The 21838-nt window shown below is 43.7% G+C and overlaps 1 protein-coding gene across 9 annotated transcripts in view; it reads left to right on the top strand.

Moving 5' to 3' along the window:
- Positions 1-5678: 5678 nt before the first annotated feature.
- Positions 5679-21838, top strand: part of NUMB (NUMB endocytic adaptor protein) — an 81365-nt gene continuing 65205 nt past the window's right edge. For 3 of the 9 annotated variants that reach the window (XM_077322709.1, XM_077322707.1, XM_077322708.1), the window contains exon 1: positions 5680-5827. The gene's annotated coding sequence lies outside the window, so the exon portion shown is untranslated. Of the gene's footprint in view, positions 5828-5901; positions 6061-6256; positions 6332-6364; positions 6565-6589; positions 6796-21838 lie in introns of those variants that run through there. The other 6 variants (XM_077322700.1, XM_077322701.1, XM_077322704.1 and 3 more) reach the window with 6 other exon arrangements.

The following is a 21838-nucleotide window of genomic DNA, read 5'->3' as shown; positions in this document are numbered from 1 at the left end:
TATTTGTGATCCTTAATCCCAGTTATCATGTACACAGGGTTCCACTGAGAAAATGAGCTTTACCTAAATGTGGCCTGTATAATTGAAGTAGATTAATAAAATTATTTTTTTAGACAAACCGCAGTAACCAGAGTCAACTGAAACTGTGCTGATAACATAAAAATACTGGAAGTGAAATCTCAACCCCCCTCTCCCCCCAGCTGAGCAATCACAGCTCATTTGCAGGGGACATTTCTGTGATTTTTCTGTGTGTTTCCAAATTAGATTTGGTAGGACTACAATACGTGACATCTAAGGATTGCTCACTTGCTGATAGAGAAAAGATGATATCTACAGTGTCTGTACAGCCAGTGGCTAAACACAAAGCTTCAGACTGCCAGACTCCCAAGCATCCTGCTTTTCAAGGGAGGGAGAGGAAGAAGTACATGTGCAGGGGGAAATTCAGATAATAAAATGACTGAGGAAAGAACTGAATGAAGTCATTGCGCTGCAGAATTCCCATGTTCAAGCACAACAGAGTCAGTGTGTACTCTGATCCTGCACTGAGAACAAGGGTCATAGTAACAGAATGTGCACAAATCATGTTCTTAACAACATAAGGTGGCCTCAAGGATGTTCATTTCTTTTAACAACATCACGTGTCGGAGAATTTTTTGAAGGCTTGGCTTCTCTAGCCATGACAATTCCAGAGGAGTAGAAGTGCTAGACTAATGTAGCAAAACAAACAGAAGTCTGGTGGCACCTTAGATTCTCACAACATTTATTCCAGCATGAACTTCCTTGAGCCAGGGCTCACTTCTTCAGGTATCATGGGATTGATTAAGTCTTTAAAGCTACTATGGGATTTCTGGTTTTTTTCTCTAGTCAGCACCAAGTTTCTCCCAAGCATATGTACTCACCTCTGCAAAACAGAGACTTTCACAAAATGAATAATGAAGCTGTTTTATGTAAAGACAAACTGCTGCCTATCTAGCCCTATATTCTTCACTCTGATGGACTGCAGGTCTCCAGAATTTTAGCAGACAACCTGAAGTTTGTTATCAGAATCCTCGTTGAACATGGACGTTTTGCATATAAAGCATGAAGAGCGGGTTTTTTTATACCCTACTTTTCACCACCTGAAGGAGGCCCAAAGTGACTTACAACCGTCCCTTCCTCCCCCCACAACAGACACCCTGAGGGAGCTCTGACAAAACAACTGTAAGAACAGTTCTAAGAGAACTATGACTAGCCCTAGGTCACCCAGCTGGCTGCATATGTAGGAGTGGGAAATCAAACCCAGTTCTTCAGATTATAGGCTATCGCTCTTAACCACTGCACCAAGCTGGCTCTCTACCATGTGTTCATTAGTTTTCCTATCTTTTTTTGAGTAAAGGCAAACAAATGCAACAAAACATGGCACACAGAAAATTAGTACTGTCTAAGGCCATTTCTGCACAGAGGGTTAAAATGTGAGTGGTTTCCTGCGGGAGATAAATGTGGGAGATAAATCTCGGGTTTGCAGCCCTCCTCATGGGGAGCCCCCTCCTGTGTTTTCACTCTGCCCTGTTGCAGCTTTTTGCATCCTGATGAGGCTGCAAGGGAAAGCAACACAAACTTCTCCCTATGCTCCTTGGCTTGTTAATCACAGCAAGCCACCAATCACAGCACAGCAGTTCTCTCATGGACTGAAACTTTCTCTCCCCTTTCTCTCTGAAATTAATTTTTTTAAAGACACTTCCACGATGCTATGCGGTAATGTCACAACACAGATGCTTTTTAATAGAAATCAACACTGCCCCATTGCTATGTATGGAGAAATGCCAGAATGATACAGCATTCCCCCACCCTTTTTGGGATTCATGTTCTTTTTCACTTTATTTCTGTACGGGTGGATTTCTGAGACCCTGAACATGATAACTGGAGCCCAAAAATACATTTTGTGCTAATGGTTGGCTTTAAAACAAGATGCTCAGATCCCTGCTGGATCACCTGCCCCCGCCTTCCCAACTCATTTCCCATCTCCAGAAAACAGAAAAGGGGTTGTGTTTTGCCTGCCTAATCCCAAAATGACTGTGGATACTTTAAAGATTTTATTTCACCTTTGACAATGTAGGTTTGCAGTTGCGCTGCAACACAGACCGTACCATTTAAAAAAATTTCTTAGAGCAGGAAATGGAGAGGAGAGGGCAGGTGCAAGGGCAGGACAAAGCTGCAGAGACTATTGCGCATTTTCCCCTCCATACTGTCTTATTCCTGGTTGTTCACCGATGGGACGTGTGATTTAGGGCGGTAAATCCAGTTTTCTGGATTCCCAAAACTGAGTTAAAAATGGTCAAATTGCGATCCAATTACTAGAAAGTCTTAGGATATTGGCAATGTCATGTGGAGGGGGCTCTATATGCTGCCAACATGCGAAGGCTGTCCAGGAACATTTTTCTCATGCAGAAATGGCCTAAGTATCAATGCCAAAATCTAAGAAATCAATTTTAATTATAGTCTATATTGCTAAACTTTATTCACTATCTATGTAATAATTCCCTTCGTTTATGATTATTGTTCCAACTCAGAGTTACATCTCTGGGAAAACTGAGATCACCCTATGATACAACATAATTCTGTCTACTATGTCGTAATGAAGGTTCAAAGTTCAGTTCCTAGTCTGAAGTTCTCTGTCAGCAAGAAGCTCAGTTTCCTTTCAATAAACAAGATGGAACTAAACCAACCTCTCATATCATCTGAAGAATTTCAAGCAGAAGAGTTCTGCAAAACTTTTATCAACAACAAGAATGGTATCTTGGAATGCTTGCTGGTGACTCTGGGGAAGCAAGTGTTTGTATGGTTTTTGTATAATGCAGCTGAATATCTTTGGAAGAGTAACATTTTGCACTTCATGCCTAACCAAGGATAGTTGTATGTACTAAGGATTCCAACAAAAGGGTTTCAATTAGTGACTTGCATAGCTACTTCTATATCATATGATTAATTATAATGTGGGTACTGACCCTTATTTTCAAAACTAGTTCTGCTATGGTATGTTTTTGCATCATAACTACACCCACGGCCAATTATGACCCTTCTGGAAAATATTTAAAGAATCCTCAAACAAGAGTCACACAAATGTTTAAACAGAGAGATGATCGATTCAAAGGACGCATTGCTGACTGTGTTTTAGTCAAACATGTTCAGAGAATGAAGCAGATAATATAAAAATTACATTACAGGATAGTGGATCCAGCATTACCTTTTCCAATATTATCACCCTCTAAAAACAGGGATTCCCAACCAGGGAACCATGGGCCTCTGGGGGACTACGGAAGCTTCGGAGGGGGGTCTACAGCCTTTCCCCCCTTACCTTAATAGACTTGGCCACAAGCTAGGGGACAGGATGCTTCCATCCAGAGACCTCAGAGGTTAGGCCATGGGTGTAAAAAAACAAAGAGGGCAGTTGGTGGGACTATGGTATGGGTGGTCTGGACTGCCATCTCACGCCTGCCATTCTTTCAAGCCAACATGAGGTGGAGCTGCTGTAGTAGGTGGGGGGGGGAGTGAAAGGAGGACAAAGGGTGACAGTGTTGGTGTCACTTCCAGTGATATGGCATTTCTGGTAAGCACAGCAGGGAGGTATGGTACTTCTGGGGTGTCCTTGTAACCTGAAAATTTATTTCAGAGGCTCCTCCACAGTCAAAAAGCTAAAAGAGGTTGCTCTAGAAACTCTCAGGCAGGGCTTGGACAGTTGTCTCACATAATGCTATGAGATACATTATTAGTATGGTATTACACAATTCTCTCTCTCCCTTTCTATTTATGCTTACTGTACCCTCAAACAACCTGCACAATGTCATTATCTCTAATCGCTAATACAAAATGAACATGTTAAAAGAACACAGGTATAAATCCAATTTCTATCAAACATAGATTGTTTTTAAAAAATATGCCTTCAAAAGGTCTTTTGTACCATGCTTTAGTATCCAAATAATAACCTGGAAGAAAGTAATCAGTTTCCAAGTACAGTTCTAAGAATTAAGTATTCTTAGAACCTCTCACAAGGATCAATTAGATCAACTGAAGAATGTATTCTATGCTCCAGTAAGTTTTGGAGTTAGAAAATGGCTGCTGCAACCAGTAGCTGCATGCTCTAAGGCAGAAAAAAAAGTGTGCCTAGCAATCTCTCCATTGAGAGAAACAGAAGAAAAGTAAGGGAAGGCTGAGAATAACACAAATTGGGCACAATAAGTAAGAAAGGTAATAGGAAAAGAAAAATTGGAAGAAAGAACTAAGATAATACATAGTCTAAGGTGCTTTTACTGTTGAGGCAGGAAAAGAACTGAAAAGATGGGTGACACCCACTAGGAAGACTGGAAGTGGAAAGGAGTTTGTTATTCCCTCCCTGAGAGTGGGAATCACCCACCAAGACATCTTTCATCTCAGAGGGAGAATAGTTACCTTAAAGAGAATGGCAGGTTGGCATTAAACCCTTATTGAGCACCATTTCCTTCCCAAACAGCATCCCCAAATCTCCAACAATTCTGCAAATCAGAGCTGTAGTAATTTTGTGCACTACAAATTATCAATCGGGGACAGGAAGGTGCATGTGGGGTGGACATAGTGGGATGCCAATGGATGACAGTGTGATATCACTTCTCATGTCTCCAGGAAACATCAGAAATGCTAGAAAACTCTAAAACCAACATGCCTGGGTTTTCCTTGAAATGACATCTGTTGCACTGTCACCTAATGGCATTTCACAGAATTATAGAATCATAGAATACTAGAGTTGGAAGGGACCTCATGGGTCATCTAGTTCCTGCACTATGCAGGACAATTCCTAAAGATCATTCCTGCTTCCAGTGGTAGATGTCTTCCAGTTTGGCTATTACAAGACAATTCAAAACTGACCTGGAATACCTCATATTTGTACCAGGCAGTGGCAGACAGGTCATCACAGACACAGTGAAAAGTCCTGGTGGGCTGACAGTTGTGGGGCCACATCTCCTTGAGAGCAGTGGCCACCACCAAGCTCAGTTTGGGCAAGCTGCACAGTAGCTTCCACAGAGCCAGTTGTAAGGTCATCTCAGGTAAGCCATGAGGCAAGCTGCTTGATGGCCTCAGCCAGGGCCAGTATGGTGGCCATTACTGGGCAAGCCATGCATCGGTGGGCTCTGGGCTCAGGTCCTGCAAATGGCAGTTGCCAAGCTCAATCTGAGCAACCCACAGGGTGGAGCAGTCAGTCACATGGTATCCATTGCTGTGACAGAAGAGCACAGCAACTCCCCCTTCCATTAGAAAAGCAGGGTCTTTCTAGGGCTCTTTTGTCCTCTCAGCCCACAGTAGTAATATAGGTGATATTTGAAAGTTGTCCTTAAATGGGATTGAGTTAATCATCATTAAAAAGCAGCAGATTCCAAGAGCGTAAATCCAGACCAGAGGAAAGCATCAGTGAAAGGTTAAGCCCAGGTCAGCCCCTTCGCGGGAACGGTGGCCCTCCCTCTTGTGCAACCAAACCCAGCAGAATTAGACTCTTCGATGTACCTCTGTGACGGGAGGCGGAGATATCTCCGCAACTGATATCTGTTCTGACCTATCGCCGGCGCCCTCTTTTACAGTTGAACCAATAAAAAAAAGATAAGGAAAGTAGTGGGGGCGATAAAGCACTAGTGTGGATTAAAATGTTCGGCGAGCGGAAGGCGGGGCTAAGAGACTGACGAGCGGCGACGGCTGCCAATAACCGCGAGCGACTCCTGCTGAAGCGGCCAATATGCGGTGACCCTAGAGGAGGGGAAGGAGGCGGGAGTTGTTGTCAGGGAACGGGAAGGAGGTGCTGAAGGGAGGAGGCTGCGGGTAGCAGGTGAGAGCGAGTGATCGGGCCCGGGGAACTGGCCGGGGTGGGGTGGGGCCCATTGAATGGGGGGCGGCGGCGGCGGCGGCGGCGGCGGCAGGCTAGAGGCGTGATCTGTGCCTTCCATACCGCTCCCCCCCCCCGGCAGGGCGACCGACCGAGCGGCGCGGGGGAGAGGCCGGAACTGGGGTGCTGGCGGCGGCGGCGGCGGGGGGCTCCTTGCCTCTCGGAAGTTGCGGCGGGTGAGTCCCCGGAGGGGGCGGCTGGTCTCCTGGAGCTCCGGCGCGGGAGGCCGGGAGGGCCGGGGAGGGCTGCGGGGGTGGGGGTCTTGAGGCGGAGCGCCCGTGCGGGGCCGCTCCGAGGAGAAGCGGGGGCGGGGCGGGGTCTTTGCCCCGGGGGCGGGAGGGGGGCGGCCGTGGTGGGCGAGGCGCCGCTGCCTTTTGCGGGGGGCGGCCACGGGGCGGGGCCCTCGAGGAGCGGGGCAAGAGGCCAGCGGCGGAGGAATGCCGGAAGGTGAGGAGTCCTGTGCAAAGGGAAGGAGGTGTGGAGAGAGGCGATGCAGGAAGTGGCGAGGCGGGGGGCAGAAGGTCCCGCGCCGCTTGAGAAGGAGGAATCTCGGCCGGGAGACTCGCCGCTTCCTGCCTCCACGCGCGCCCGGGCATTGCGTGCTCTTCCAGGCCCGGCTCTCCCCGAGTCTCGCCGTTTCGAAATGCCTGGAAGGCCGTGGCGGCTTGCCCTGCTTGGAGGTGCCCTGCCGTTTATGCTGCTCCCTTGCGACCTGCTTGGATGCCTCCTTTGGCCGGGCGCTGCCTTCAGTGGGGACTGTGGAGGAAGAGCGCAGAGGCGCTGTGCGAGCGGCCTTCCCTCTGCCCTCCCGGAGCTTTAGAGGAACCCGGTTTCGGGCAGGAGGGGACTGCGACAACGTGGTTGCATATCAGAGCGAGGTGGTGGTTTTGTCAACATGGTGACATCTCTTGGTTTGTGGCTTTCCACTGCAGGGGTGGGAGCATAAACCAGGGGATGGGCTCTTCTGTGGGTGGCTTTATGCTTTAATGCAAACTGCAGTTGCTGTCCAATTATATTCCTTGATGATGATTTTATGGGTCAGTGAATATTACATAAATCATTGAATATACTTATGACTCATGAGATGCTCAGATGTTGAAGGCTAAATGTACTGCCTCAGATGGGTTTAATGAATTTATATATAATCACTTCTTTAACTAATGGCTGGCACAATTTATGTAACCTGCTTCTTAATGCGTTATAAACCTATAAAAAGATATTCTGGTATTATTTGGTTTAACGTGTGGCTTGTCATATCTTCCAAGGTTTCTCTCCCCTCCTCCCCAGTAGTTAATTCACCCTGCAAGAGTGGTGCATTTTACCAAAAGTTGCTGTCTGTATGCAGTAAGCTATTTGCTTTAAACATTTTGGGTTCTCCAGATTGTATACTTGAGTTCACAGCTCAGAATGGTGTTATGGAGTTGGAACTGTAAACCAAACCACAGTGGCACTTGTTTCTAGTTAGTGTCTGATGCAAAAGTCTACATATTAAGAACATTTTTAGCCTCCCTAATACTTGATTGTTGTGTTGCTGAAGTCAGGCTTAGTCTTCTAAGGCAATCTGCTATTTGATATGTTTGACATGGAAAAACTAGTGCTGAACAGTACCATTTTTTCCGCTGGATTGTTAAAACTTTCCCCCCCATTCCTCGCTTCTTGGCTGTTCATCATGGAAACACTAAACTGATGACATCATAGTCATGTGAGCAAAATGCAAACAGAAATTGAATAGAGGAAGACATCTCTTTTATCGAATGGTGAGACAGGCTGCCTTAATGTGAAACAAAATACAGGGGGTCAAGTCCCAGCTCTACTACACAAAAAAGTTTTGAACAAACAATAACAAGATTTCAGCATGTTGTATGGGGAGCACTTCTGTCAGTGAAAGAAGAACTAATTGACATAAATCATTTATACTTTTAGGTGAAAAATGCAGTGATGGGAAAATATGTTCATACTATGATACATCTTTTATTGAAATAAAGAATTTACCCAAAGAAATGTATTATATTTACTAGAGAGTAATTCTACTTAGACGTCTCCTTGGGTATATTTAAAAACAGGAAACTGTTTTTAAGATTGCAATTAGTTAGTTACTTTGAAGAATACATTGATATAAGTGGATTTTAGGTATGTTATGGAGCAGTGTAATATTTAAGCACATTTAACTGTTATTTAACTTTTAAGAAGGATCTTTCAGAGTACATTTATGAACTAGATGTCTATTCTGTCTATGACAGAGTAATATGGAAGGTATTCTTTATGATTATATATAAGCTCAAAATTGTCTTTCTCTGAACATGTCTTTATTTTCAGGATTAGGTATTAACATTGACTTTTAAAATAAAAGTTTATGCTTATGTGTGTATGGAGGGATTGACAAAAAAACCCTAGGTTTTCAGTTCCAAGTGTCATATTAATATCTTGCTAACTAGCTAATGATTAAAGGGTATATAATTATAAAAATGGTTTTTTATAATATAATAAAAATAATTATAAAAATGGTTATGAACCCCTATCAGGACTCATAAGAAAAATGTGACAATCTCTTTGGAATTAGGTAAAGTTAAAAATGATATATGTATCAAGAAAGTAAGGCCTTTAATAAATGAATGCGTGTAACCATTTGACAACTGACTTGTGCTGAAGTCCATCCTTTTATAGCCTGGAAGAAATATTTTACAGCTCAGAAGAAAGAATTAATTTTTTTTATATTGTCAAGTTGGCTGAAGGCAATTCTTTCTTGTGAAAGGGCATTATTTACCTCCCTAATTTAACCTGGTTCAAGGTCACCAGTGAGTAACAACTTCCTAATCTCTTTAAAGCCCGGAGAGCTTGAATTTCTTGTACCTTGTAATATGTGGTGTCAGATGATGTGACTTATTGTATTCTTTGTCTTATTGTTAAAGCATCATAACTAAACATTTGGTACCATGGTGTTTTGCCAAATCAACCAGTTGAGTTTGGGAAGTTCTGTATCTTATGCCAGTGTTAAGTTCAAAGTTGCACACATTCAAATCTTAGCTATATGATTAGAAATCTTTTCAATTCTATCTTAAAATATTTTGATTAAATCCAGAGGTTTCTTTGCAAATCTTGGCTGTAAATCAGTCCAAGATGTTGGATCATCATTTCTAAACCAACAAGTAGATTTCAGAAATCCAGATATTGTGAACCTGCATAAAAGGGTAACATAATTTCTCAATCACTTGGATGTTCTTAGAAAAACCATTTTATGACTTTTGGATGGATGAAATTAGCCTTTTAATGACTTGACCTGTTGCTCCCATATATTGTTTTGGGGGTTCAGTAAGCTTTAAATGAACTTACTGATATGAAGTGCCAGAATTCAAGTGATTAAAAAGGCAATAATGCTAACCTATGTTGTTATTAAACAGCACTTTCCAGCACCATGTCAGTACCTGTCTGGTCTATATAGATTGTGTCTTGATTGTTTGCTACTTGTATCTGGTCTGGGATGTGGGGAAGAAAGCTACAAAGGAATGCCTCTCTGTGCATCCTCTTCCTGGTCTGAGATGGCATTTGCTTAGGATAGCCTTTCTCAATTTTGTTACTGAAACATTCTTCAGGCTTTGAGAGACCTCAGATTGTGCAGAATATGGTTGGGAAGCATAGCTGTGTACATTCCTACCCTCTCCAGGCCCATCATTGGCCATTTTGGGAGGAATGTGGGATGACATGATCATATACGGTCATATCACCAGATAAATGTGTAACATATAATATAATATAATATAATATAATATAATATAATATAATATAATATTTCCAAAGCATGCTGGCTTAGAGCCAAACTACACAATACAGTTTTTGGTGAGTCAGATCCAAGTTCCCCAGACCCACCTTACTTTCCCCACAGCTAGTTAGTAGGTGTGGAGGATGTCATTTAAAAAACCAGTGGGAACACTTTTTGTCTTGGAACTGTACCTTTGGGGGAGGAAGTTCTCCTCACCCCCCAAACAAAATTTCTTGGAGGATACTGGAATTGCACACTGAAAATTGTCTGGACCCAGCTGACCAAAAATAAGTTGTGCAGTTTGGCTCTCAACCAGGTAACATTTGGGAGGCTTTCACAGATCCTGGTTGCTCCCCTAGCATGGTGCTGAACTGTTGTATACACTGTTTGGGCCCTGCTGTAACCAGAGGACAGGACAGATGTCAGAGAAGTTGATGTATTGAGGTAGGTTGCTCCAGAGGGTTTTCTTTTTCGTTCCCTCATTCCCCAGTCATCTGAAATGGCAGAATATAAAGGAAATTGAGGTGCATTAGTATTGTTCCAACCAGTTTGGAAAAGAGGGTTGCTGCTTTTTCCACTATCTGGAAAGGTAAGCAAGCATAATTTTACTATATTTGTGTAGAGATGTTAGTTTACAAAAAGTGGGGTTAACTGCATCAAGTGTTTCACCAAAATTCCCCTTGCTTAACTGTAATTAGTTTATTACAGCACGAAAGCAGGTAGCATTTGATAATGTGTATATATGCAGTTTGTCTTCTAATGTGGTTGCTTAGCTGCCATCCATGACAGCAAGTGTTTGGATGACTACTGCACATTAAAAAAGAAGAAAGTTGTGGAAACTGGTTGCACAAAAATGCCATGACAAACAGATTTGTTCATTACAGGCATGAATTGCTTAAGCATTCCCCTTGCACTTTGGGTGTGATTGAAAACATAGATGGTGCAACTTGCAGTGGTTTTTTTAAATGCAGGCAAGGTTCTTTCCTTCCCCCACTAAACTGGGATGCCAAGTTTTGATTCCATCCTTGTTTACATTTGTGTGTGGGAAACCAGAATAGTGCCTGAAATTAGTTCTTTTTTTACTTACTTCTTGATTACTTTTTCACAACCAGAGTCATAAGCCACAGACCCTCATCTAAAAAGTAGAATCGTAGAATAATAGAGTTGGAAAGGACCTCATGGGTCGTCTAGTCCAACCCCCTGCACTATGCAGGACACTCACAACCCTATTGCTCACCCACTGTAACCTGCCACCCCTTTGCCTACAAAAGTTATCAGTTTGTTTAACAGCCGCCAGAAATTTCACCACATGAAAAGAGCTTGGTTGTATTTATCTCTGAGTAACCATGATAATTCAATTTCTGAAGAGATAAAGTCTTGATTAACTAATGGAGAGATCAAATCTATTCTTAGATCTTTAAATTTGGGGGAGTCAGAAAGAATATGATCGACGTAATCCACATAGCCATGGTCAACCCTGGTTAGCTGCTGAGATCTGATGGGATTGGGCTTGCCTGGGCTATCCAGGTAACTTTTGAAGAATTAGCCCAGATAGATAGTTTGTCATTTTTGTTGGAGGGAGAACACTTACTGAGAAAGATAATGAAAACACTGCAAGTTCGAATCAATGTACTTTGATAATCAAGGTCCCTCAGATTTCTTCTAATGAGCTGAGTTAGTTCTTGTCTACTCATTGTGTCTATTGCATAATGGGCAATGTCCAAATGATATAATTTATGATCCGGTAATCTGTCCCAATCACTTGTGTTATGGTCCAATTTGAGTAGTTCAGGGAGGCTTGATTCTGTATTCTCTGCCCCAGGCCTTTGCTTCAAAGGAATCTTCTTAACTCCAGCTCTCAGAGTTATTCCATACATACTTTGAAGGATTCCCAAAATATTGTATAGGAAATCTTAATAGTTGTCTATCAGTGCTCTCCTCTGATCTAAACTCCAGAAGCATATCACATATGCCCAGAGACTAGCATTAAATACTTTAACTGCCACAGGAACATATTGGCCACCAGAGAGGTGATAAAATCTTGAGATGGTCTTTCCATTACTTATAGTCACGCCTACAAAAGAGTTCAAGTACACCCTCTAAGAAAGGCTGGCTTGAAAAATTAATTCCTAGATATTTGAAATGTTCCACTTGCTTCATGGATTGACCTGCTGCTGACCACTTATACTTTTATCTTTTTTTTCCTGAAAAGAAGAATCTTTAAGTAACATTAATGGGATGTGAGAGTAATCTGACCATGGCATCTGTCACCCTATTGATTGTCAGGGCTGATTTGGATGATCTGGCTGGCTAGTCAAGTGTCTCCTGCCTCTCTCACCCCTCCATGTGCCTTCTTCCTGAAGCTGCATGCTCAATGGAAGAGGATGACTATCCCAGATAGGAGTTCTGACCGCTCTCTCCTTCAAGGAAGCCTAAAGTCTATTTGCAATTGGACCTCATGTAGAATTAGAGTTTGAATTCCAGTTTCTTAGACCTGTAAGCTGTCAGTCATTCTCTCCATACAAGCAGAATGGGGAGAAATGGGGAATGTGTGTGAGCAAGGCATCAAGATGTAATCATGCCTCTTAAGGACAAACCTTTATTTTTGACTTTGAAGGTAACCATAATTACCTTCAATAATTACCATAAGTGCTAGGGATGGTCAAAAACCACATGATGTGCCAAAATGTGTGCGGAATTCTGGCCAGATGAAGACTCCAGAGGCATTATTTGACATGTACAACAAAATGATTGCCATGGATGTCCAGCCGTTCTCCCTCGTGGACCACATGGCCTTTTGCCAGGTGATGCACCACATGGGTGTATGGTACACTGTTCTCTTTGGGAGGACCATGAGTTGGTGACTGTTGCCCTCCAAGCACCGCCCCACAGTCGAGCTGGTCAAGGCTGAGCTACCCAAAGCACCAGCCAGAATCTCCAGTTCTGGTTTTTGGTGAAGTGGGAGGTCAGTGGCAGCACTAGAGGGGGCTGGTGTGTGATACTGGAGAATTCTGTCTAGATAATGGTCAGGGAGTACCTTGCAGAGTCCACTGAGCCCACTGATCCTGAACAAATACTGGGCATACAAGTGGCCTTCAGACTTCTTTCCTGCCATCCAACCAGTGTGTTCTCCCACCTGGTAGGCATTCTCATCCCCCCTGTTCCTTTCTGAACACTGCCAGGGTAGAGGAGCTGGCCTTCCTGGAGGTCATCCTCTCCCTACTGGGACACCCTGCTCTGGTAGAGTAAGACCTGGTAGAGTAAGATCATGCGTGTGTGTCCCCCCATTTCTTCTCTGGTTCTTGTGTGGGAGAATTGGTTGCCTCTGCTGGGTGGAGTTGTGCTTGCTCCACAGCCAACCCAAATAGTATCCACCTCACTCAGAAATATTCCTAGTACCTTTCAGTGTAATATCCTTCTTAAAGCACTACCTCATAGTATTTGTCAGATGTGACTCGGTGCCACATCACTTGTTCACGGTTATTTAGAGCAGGGGTAGTCAACCTGTGGTCCTCCAGATGTCAATGGACTACAATTCCCATGAGCCACTGCCAGCATTTGCTGTCAGGGGCTCATGGGAATTGTAATCCATGAACATCTGGAGGACCACAGGTTGACTACCCCTGATTTAGGGGACTTCCAGTGATCCTAGATGCTGGAAGAAGCCTTTGTAAATAAACCCATGGTAGGCAGATCCTTCCTGTGAATGGGATGTTGATCCACATCCTGGGATCAACCAGAGAGAAGAATTTTTTTTTGGGGGGGGGGGGGGTGAACACACATGAGGATGACTGGAAGTTGAGGACTTACTCCATCAGGTCCAAAGCAGGTTATCCTAATGGGGGAGGAAGGCCAACTCCTCTTCCTTGGCACAGGAATAGCGGGGGGGGGTGGTCTGAGGGTGCCTACAGTTGGCAGCTGATTGTGTTGGAGTTCTTTTTGGGTGGGCACACCATGGTCAAGTGGCCATGGGACAGGAATTCTGTGGCTGAGCTACTTTAAAAAAGATTGTTGTAGACCTTCTCCCACTGCACTGGCAGGGTCATTCTGGGAGAGCGGGGCAGGTATGGTAGATCAACAGAGTTCAACTTTTCCATCTCTCAATCTCTATGAAGATGCTGCTTGCTTGACCTGGCAGGGGCAAGGGCCTTGTTTTGGAGCAGGCTGGAAACTAATTTTGTAGGGTTTGGGGGGGGGGAAGGGGCTCCAGAACCACCACTCTTTGCTTATGACACAAGGTGATTGATTGTGATTGGCCAACCTCTTCCCTGAGACTCTTCTGGCGGGCAGATCTGCCTCATCATCACTGTCATCATCCTGGGGCTCAGGCCACTCCTTTTCACTCACTCCACTGTCAAGAAGTCAAAGTAACACTGATAAACTGAGTGGGCAAAGGGCATGTCCAAGGGCTGTGTTTGTTCCAGGGCTCTGAGTGTGTGTGTAAGCTGGCTCTACAACTCAGCTCTCTGGCAAGGTGGCAGTGAGAACTGAGTGTTCCTGAGTGCTGGGTCACCATGGAATATGGTCTGTTATTCAGACCAGTACAATCTTAGAGCCATCCCCTCTCCACTGGCAAGGTGAAAACTGGCCGATGGCACAGGGCGATCCTTCCGGGATGTCTCTGGGGGTTGCCACCATTGACCATAAAATTGTTTGGGGGGACTTCTATTCTGTTACCCTGAGCCTTTCACACCAATAGCAAGGGCATGGGATTCCCAAACAAAGATGAGTATAGGAAAATAGGAGTGCACATGTGGCTGGGCCAACTGTTCCTGGTAATTGCCTCTCATTTGCTCTGTGGTAAAGAGATTGGTGGCTGGGTGCCAACCTTTTCCCTGGGCCTTGTTTTGTTGTCGGCACAGAAGAGATCGTTCCCATTGTTCTAGGGTTCAAAAGCTGCCCCCTCTCACTCTGCTATCAAAGTTACACATACTAACACTGAAGGGCTGTGTGGGCATGGCAAGGGGCCTTATTTGGGAGTTTCTTTCCATCTTCTCCCTTATTTCTGGGCTCCAGATGTTCGGGGGTCCTTCCTTTTGCTGGGGCTTGTCAAATAAGACGTTTTGTATTATTGCTGGTCATGGGTTTCACCATCCTTTGTTGCTTTCCCTATTGATAAGTTCACCACTGTCTGCCAATGTGGGGCAATCTTTCTAGGGTTCTTTGAAAACAGAGCCCATCTAAGTCCAGGTCTCTGACTATGATGCCCATTGGACAGTTCTTTTCCAGAGACTGTTCTTCTGCACAGAGCAGCCTTGGACTTTCTTTCTGCATTATGGCAAGGTCTTTACAGGGCGTGGCCAAATTCCCCCAGGGTGTTTGAAAATCCCAGTCCATCCCAGAATGTGGATCTATGCTGCTGTATTTGGTAACTATATTGTTACAGTCCCAGTGGGTCCTCCATCAGGAAGCTCCATGGCCTTTCCGTCTGCCTGCTGGTAATGTGGTAATGGTGTATGGCCAAATCTTCCTGTGGTATGAGCTCACCTCAATCCATGTCACCAAGATGTGTGTGAGATCAAGTCAAGCTATTAGCATTCTACCTGGCTCTGGAAGATCTTGCAACAGTGATCCATGCAACAGTCATCTCCAGATTGGATTACTATAACTTGCTGTATGTGGGACTTCCTGACCCTGATCCAGAAATTACCACTGGTGCAGAATGCAGCTGTCCGGCTCCTGACAAGGAATCCATGGAGCTGGTCCTGCATTGGCTCCCAGTAGAGTTCTGGATTAGGTTCAAGGTGTTGGTACTGACCTTCAGAACTCTATGTACCTGAAGGACTGCCTCTCCCAATATGTCCCCCAGAGAGCACTTTGGTAATCTAGTACACATTTAACAGTAGAACCTGGCTCCAAATAATTTTAATATATAATTAATATAGTATCTATGTATTTTTAATATGTTGTAAACTGCCTTGAGCCCAGTGGGAGAGAGGTGGTGTAGAAATGTATTAATAATATGTTCCAGACGCAATGGAGTCATCATGGCATTTCAGTCCGTGTGCTGACAGCATGTTTATGGGACAGCATCAAATCCTCCTGGGGTGTTTTAACAGCAGAACCCACCCAAGGCCAGGTACAACACTGTGGATTCATGCTGTGCTAGAGATTGATCATGGTCCCGTTCCAGTGGACCCCCTCCCCAAATCTGGAGCCACCAAGGCCTTTCAGTCTGCCTGCTGGCAATGTGATTACCGGGCATGGCCAAATTGTCCTGGGTTGTTGGAACTCAGGACACATTCCAGAACCATCCCTTGCTTAGGTTGTGTCAGGGCACATCACTTGGCCAAGTGCAATCCTCTGCTCACTGTGAGCAGGGAAACGGGGGTGGCTCATCAGGGTCCACCTAAGTCCATGTCCCCAACCGCATCTGAGACTCCTTGTAAAATAGGCCGCCTGTTTGCTCCAGACAGAGCAATTTGCTCTCACTCCTCCTGCTGCCAGGGTGTTTAGTTGTCATGGGCTCCCCAAACCAAGGTGACCGCTGAAGAATAGCGGCATATACACAGCCAGTCTTTCCCAGGGACACGATGTTGTTGGTAGTGGGTTCAAGCTGATATCATCCGCGACTGTTCAAGAACTATTCAAAAATTTCCCCAAGCTGCTTATTATCCTAGAATGCTTGCTAACTCACACTTTTGTTTGGATGACAGTTCTGTTGCAAATTATAGTCAACATGTGAGTTGTTTTTTTCTAGACAGTCAGTCAGTCAGTAACCTTTTATTGGCATAAACTTTTTTTTCTAGACTAAAACCCATGTTGACACTTTGTGATAAATAAGTGGGTTTTGGGTCACAGTTTGGGCACTCGGTCTCTAAAAAGTTCACCATCACTGACCTATGGCATAAAAATAGAGTTCATACTTCCACTTTGTAGGAAAAGTAGCTTGAAGGTGGTTTTAGTAGACAACAGGCAGGAAGGAAAAGCAACTGTCTCCTCCCTTGCCACTTTTCCGATCCCAGCGGCGAAGGCTGCTTTTCAGTTAAACAAAACCAATTTTCAGGAAAAGAAACATGTATATAATGTTTACTTTGACTATTATTTACATTTCATGCTTGCTGACAAACATATAGGTTGATGAAATTGATGGTGTTCTGTGCTACTTTTTCAGCTAATGAAATCTGTTAGTATGAATGAAAGACACCCTCCAAACTCTAGGAGGGCCCAAAGCACTATTCTGTTACTGGATCCAGAATAATCAATTGTTAAAAAGTACATGTATGGCTGTATGCTTAGGGGTAACTCTTAAGGTCTCCTAAGTTCAGGCAAAAAGTTAATGTTTTGCATAGTTATCTGAAACTTCTCACTAAAGAGTAATACAACAGTGGTTTGTCTTATGTTTCATTTGTATTAGATGTTTGAAATTGGGCTGTTTGTAGCTGCCATTTTATGGTAAATTTCATAACTGAACGATAATGAACGTCCTTCTGCATTATTATTAATTTTTATCTTAGATATTTCCACAGACCAAATAGCTTGCCAACTAAAAACCTTACTGAGGAATCTCTGCTGGCTTGGCTTCTTGCTGAGTCTCTTTTGTTGTTTGGAAAGAGTTAGGCCAAGTTGTGTGGAAAATCACTAAATCAATGGACTCTTTCCCATCATGCTAATGTAGTTGGCATACTTTTGGCTTTATGGTATGTGAATCTCCCTCTAGAAAAGGTAACCTTGGTAGGAATTCGTTTTTTGTTTCTGTACATTGCTAGGTAGTTTAATCAGCTGTCATCCTTACACAATTCTATGATGAGGAGCTGTATTGTTATTATTATTTTTTATAATTTATTATATTTGTTACCGACCTTTCTCTACAGACTCAGAGCAGGTTACATCAAGTGTCTTGCACTTTTGGATGGGTTCCTTGCCTTCAGTGGGAATTTTTCCTGCTAATCTTAAACTGATACCAAATGTAGTCCTTTTGAAGAATAGAGGCTTACAGTCTGAAATCCTGTTTGCTCATTAATCCTCTGAGTTCGTTGGGATGTACTACCATGCTGGGTTGCACAGAGGAATGCAGTCTTAATTAAGTCAGTAAACTTTGTGCATTGGGTTTTCCAAATTTAGCTTTTGTTTTTATAGCGGGTTTGTTCTGCTGTATCCTTGACTCTAATTTCTATTAATAACTGCTAAAGATGAAACTTCCTTATTTCTCTGTTCATTAGACATAATGCCATTATTTTCAAGGTTTATTGTCAAGCTTGAAATATCTTTGTTTGGTATAATTTAATCATTCTACTTTGTGTGGTATTTTAAACTTAAGTTGAGATTTTAGAAATTTTTAACTCCTGGTTTTGAACAAGCCAATCTTCAAGTTTCCCTATATCAGGGAACATTGTTCTTGATAAAATCCAAGAAATCATAATAGGTGCACGGTCTGCAAACACCTGGGTTTAATCTTAGCATTGTGAATTCTGGGCAGTATATTATTTATACCACACCTTTCTCACTGAATTGTGAAGATAGATTACAAAATATAATAATTCAGTCAAATAGCAAAGATGTAATAGGGTTAAGACTGAATAATTGACAAACAATAGAGGGAGAAGGAGGGAGAAGAAACTGTCAAAAGCAACAAAACGAACTACAGACTACAATCTGTAGAGGCCAAGAACCTTTTTTGGAAGGGGCAAAGAAATGCTTGGCCTCTCTAAGGGGAGAACATGTCAAAGGTGTTTTTAATATCTTAATATCCATGCGGAGCAGCTCAGCCATCAGACAATTCTAGAAGCAGATTGGGTCTTATGCCGGGAGACATTCCAACTAATCACGGCTCATTTTGGCATCCCAGTCATGGACTTCTTCCCGCCTCCTCTGAATCATCAAGTTTCAAGGTTCTACTCCTGATATCACCATCCCAAGGCAGAACTCACAGGCCTCTTCTGATACTAGTTGTTCCAAAGCTACTACAAAGAAACAAGTTGCTGGAGGTAGAGGTGAACTTGATAGTGCCTTGGTGGCCAAGAGGCCCATGGTTATTGGCCCTCCTTCAGGTGTTGGACTCCCTGCACTTGACACTACCAGTTGTCCCAGTTCTGCTCCAACAAGGTGCACTGCAAGGAGAACCAACTCTAGCTGTGATGATACGGAGTTGTCAGCTCACACCACTTCAGCCAATCCTGGACTGCAGATGAAATTAACAGAGTTTATAAGTAGAATCTGTTTCATAGGGTTATCTGTCTTCTTGTAGCAAGTCCTTTGATCTTAGCTGTTCAGGCTGGTTACATTTGTTTAATGTACGGAATAAAGACTTTAGCTAAATTCTGTGCTGGAGAAAATATAGAACTGTGAAGTATTGTGGAAAAAAGATATGTAAACCATTCTGTTTGCAGGCCTGTTGGATATTCCTTAAACTCTGGAATGCAGGTGACAATTACGCTCTTCGAGCAGTCTGTAATTCATTAGTTCAGTTTCTGGTAGAGGAGGATAACAACTGTTCATGTCAGCGTCAGATCACCAGACTTCTGCCCTTTGGACCTTTTATCTCTGACATTGTTCACTCCTATTTGGCTTAATATTGGCTTTCAAACTTCTCTTGAAGCTTGAGAGGAGGGCTGTGTAGTATTCAAGATTAAGTAGTTTTAAATTACTACATTAGCATGCTTCCTGTAGCAAGTGTATACGCAGTGTCTGAAGGCAAAACTTAAACTTAAAACATAACCACTTTTCCCTTCTGGCACAGTATTAAATGCCGTATGCTGCTCTGGGAAACCTGTAAGAGCAACATGGGGGTGGGTGGATTGGTAGAAATCTCCTCCCTTTGTGTCTATGGAAATCCTCCCATGAGGTCCATGTCCAAAATGGTGTACGAAATGTAATTTAAATGAAACAGTTCCTCCACAGTTCAAAGGAACTACATCAAGAGGTAGATTTGCTCACAAGACCAAAGCAATGGGCAGTAGGCCAGGAACCAAGGGCCATACTTGTAAAGGTACAGTTACAGTAGCTGTTTAAAATTCCTATGCCATCTTGGTACAATCATAGCTCTGGCTCCATTTTCAGTGTCCTCCTACCCCCTGGCCTTCCCTTTCACTTTACACTGGTGCTACTGCCAGGAGGCGCCTCCGGGAGACAGAGATCCTGCGAGACAGAGATCTACCCCCTTCGAATCATAGAGTTGGAAGGGGCCATACAGGCTATCTAGTCCAACCCCCTGTTCAACGCAGGATCAGCCCAGAGCATCCTAAAGCAAGCCTTCGCAAGCCTTCACAAGCCTGCGACTGCTCCGCTACCTTCCCCAACGCAAGCAGACAAACCCAGCATGGAGGCTGCTCCACCTGCCCGTCACCTCCCCCAACCCCCCCCCCCCCAACCAGCCATCCCCACTAACGCCTGCTGCATTGCACACTGCAGCGAGCTTTTCTGCTAGGTAAAGGTAAAGGTAAAGGTATCCCCTGTGCAAGCACCGAGTCATGTCTGACCCTTGGGGTGACGCCCTCCAGCGTTTTCATGGCAGACTCAATAGGGGGTGGTTTGCCAGTGCCTTCCCCAGTCATTACCGTTTACCCCCCAGCAAGCTGGGTACTCATTTTACCAACCTCGGAAGGATGGAAGGCTGAGTCAACCTTGAGCCGGCTGCTGGGATTGAACTCCCAGCCTCATGGGCAAAGCTTTCAGACGGCTGCCTTACCACTCTGCGCCACAAGAGACTCTGCTTTTCTGCTAGTTTCCCCATAATATCCAAAGCAACCTGCAATTGTGTTGCTACTGATGACAATGAACTGTGTCCTTTGTCTTGATGCATGTGATATTTTTTGTTTTGTTTTACCTTTTAGTTAATGTTTATTTGGGGGCTGCCATGGTGGAGAAGTAGCCCAGGACCACAGGGGGCTGGGCAACAGTTGCTGGATGGTGGCTGCTGGAGAGTCTGTGGGCCCCAAATTTAGTCTAGTGGCACCTTTAAGACTAACAAAGTTTTATTAAAAGTATATGAGGAATAAAATTTTATTGGTCTTAAAGGTGCCACTGGACTCTAAATTTGTTCTGCTGCTTCAGACCAACATGGCTACCCACTTGAATCTATTTTTAGGAGTTTTTTCCCTCAGTACTACCCAAAATCTCCAGTTTGCTATTGCAGAAAGGGCCTTGGGGAAATGGGGAGGGGGGGAGTTTTCCACTGAATTCCCCCCCTCTTGCAGGCTTTGATATGAGGATACACCCTGCTTTCTTACTGTCATGAGTGAATAGGGAAGTCACCTGCCAGAATTCAGTTCAGAATTATAGTAGCCTGGGTGAAGCCCCACGGAAATGATAGTTTGTCATGTGGCTACACTAGAACTGGTATGCACATTCTGTACTTAAATATATGAAAATGCCTTTTATCAAACCCCACTGGCCTACTTAACCATATTGTCTTCTCTGGCAGTTCTCTAACTTGTATGTGGAGAGAGTCTTCTCAATACCTGCCTTTTGGATTGCATGATATGAAGTCTCCAGTTTTGGCAGGTGTTGAGCTGGAAGCAGGTGGTGCTACATAAACAGAAGTAGTCCTGTTCCATTTCCCCCCTTGTATGTCCTTTCTGGTGTGGCTAGGACTACAGTCAAACAGATTTCCACCCCCTCTGCCTTAGTTTCAGATGAAGTCATATTAAGCCTGTGACTCAGCTAAGGAATCTATTTCAGAGCTTTATCATTGATTAACAGAGCCCCTCATAACCCTTCAGGATGGCTTGAAAAGGAATGCTTCTAGGCCACATGCTTGCCCTCTCCTCATTACTGAATACTCACAGCCCAATTATGTGTATTATTAATTTGGTCCGTAAAGGCATCTATCACTGAACAAAACTCCATGGCAACTTGTAGCCCACAATCTTTTTGTGTGTTCTTTCTAAGCAGTGGTGTGCTGTGCATTGTGCATTGTCCCCTGTTAATATGTGTTGTAGTGCTCAATTAGTAGGATTTTTCTTATCCATAGTACTCTTAGAAATGTCTTTACTGTTTTTTCTGTCAGCTTGGACAATAAACAAGGTAGTTGTGCGCAAAGTAGGGAGGGCAGAAGGACAAGATATTGTCTTCTGTATAGTGTGGTGCATCAACCCCTGATGAGCAGAGATGTAAAACTTCTAGAAATTTTGAAGTCATGTGAAACTGAAGTATTATTTACTTAATAATAGACCACTTTTACTGCCTTATCATAGAATGTATCATTTACAACTTAGTAAGCATATAACATTTTTCTCATTAGCACATTTAAGAATATG

This window comes from Paroedura picta, chromosome 2, assembly GCF_049243985.1.
Source record: "Paroedura picta isolate Pp20150507F chromosome 2, Ppicta_v3.0, whole genome shotgun sequence".
Classification (NCBI taxonomy): domain Eukaryota; kingdom Metazoa; phylum Chordata; class Lepidosauria; order Squamata; family Gekkonidae; genus Paroedura; species Paroedura picta.
Note: the sequence above shows the minus strand (reverse complement) of the source record. Positions and strands in the feature narration are given on the sequence as shown.